This window comes from Rhincodon typus, chromosome 45 (genome assembly GCF_021869965.1).
Source record: "Rhincodon typus isolate 14 chromosome 45, sRhiTyp1.1, whole genome shotgun sequence".
NCBI lineage: Eukaryota > Metazoa > Chordata > Chondrichthyes > Orectolobiformes > Rhincodontidae > Rhincodon > Rhincodon typus.
In genome coordinates, this window is record NC_063376.1 from 3,135,952 (window position 1) to 3,136,483 (window position 532).

Below are 532 nucleotides of genomic sequence, written 5' to 3' on the forward strand. Positions count from 1 at the left end.
TTTGATGGGGGACAGTGTAGAGGGAGCTTTACTCTGTATCTAACCCCATGCTGTCCCTGGGGGGTGTTTGACGGAGGGACAGTGTAGAGGGAGCTTTACTCTGTGTCTAACCCTGTGCTGTCCCTGGGGGGCGTTTGATGGGGGACAGTGTAGAGGAAGCTTTAGTCTGTATCTAACCCCATGCTGTCCCTGGGGAGTGTTTGACGGAGGGACAGTGTAGAGGGAGCTTTACTCTGTATCTAACCCCGTGCTGTCCCAGTCCCTGGGGAGTGTTTGATGGGGGACGGTGTAGAGGGAGCTTTACTCTGTATCTAACACCCTGTCCCTGAGGAGTGTTTGATGGGGGACGGTGCAGAGGGAGCTTTACTCTGTATCTAACCCCGTGCTGTCCCTGAGGAGTGTTTGATGGGGGGGACAGTGTAGAGGGAGCTTTACTCTGTATCTAATCCCCTGTCCCTGAGGAGTGTTTGATGGGGGACGGTATAGGGGGAGTTTTACTGTGTATCTAACCCCATGCTGTCTTTGGGGGGCA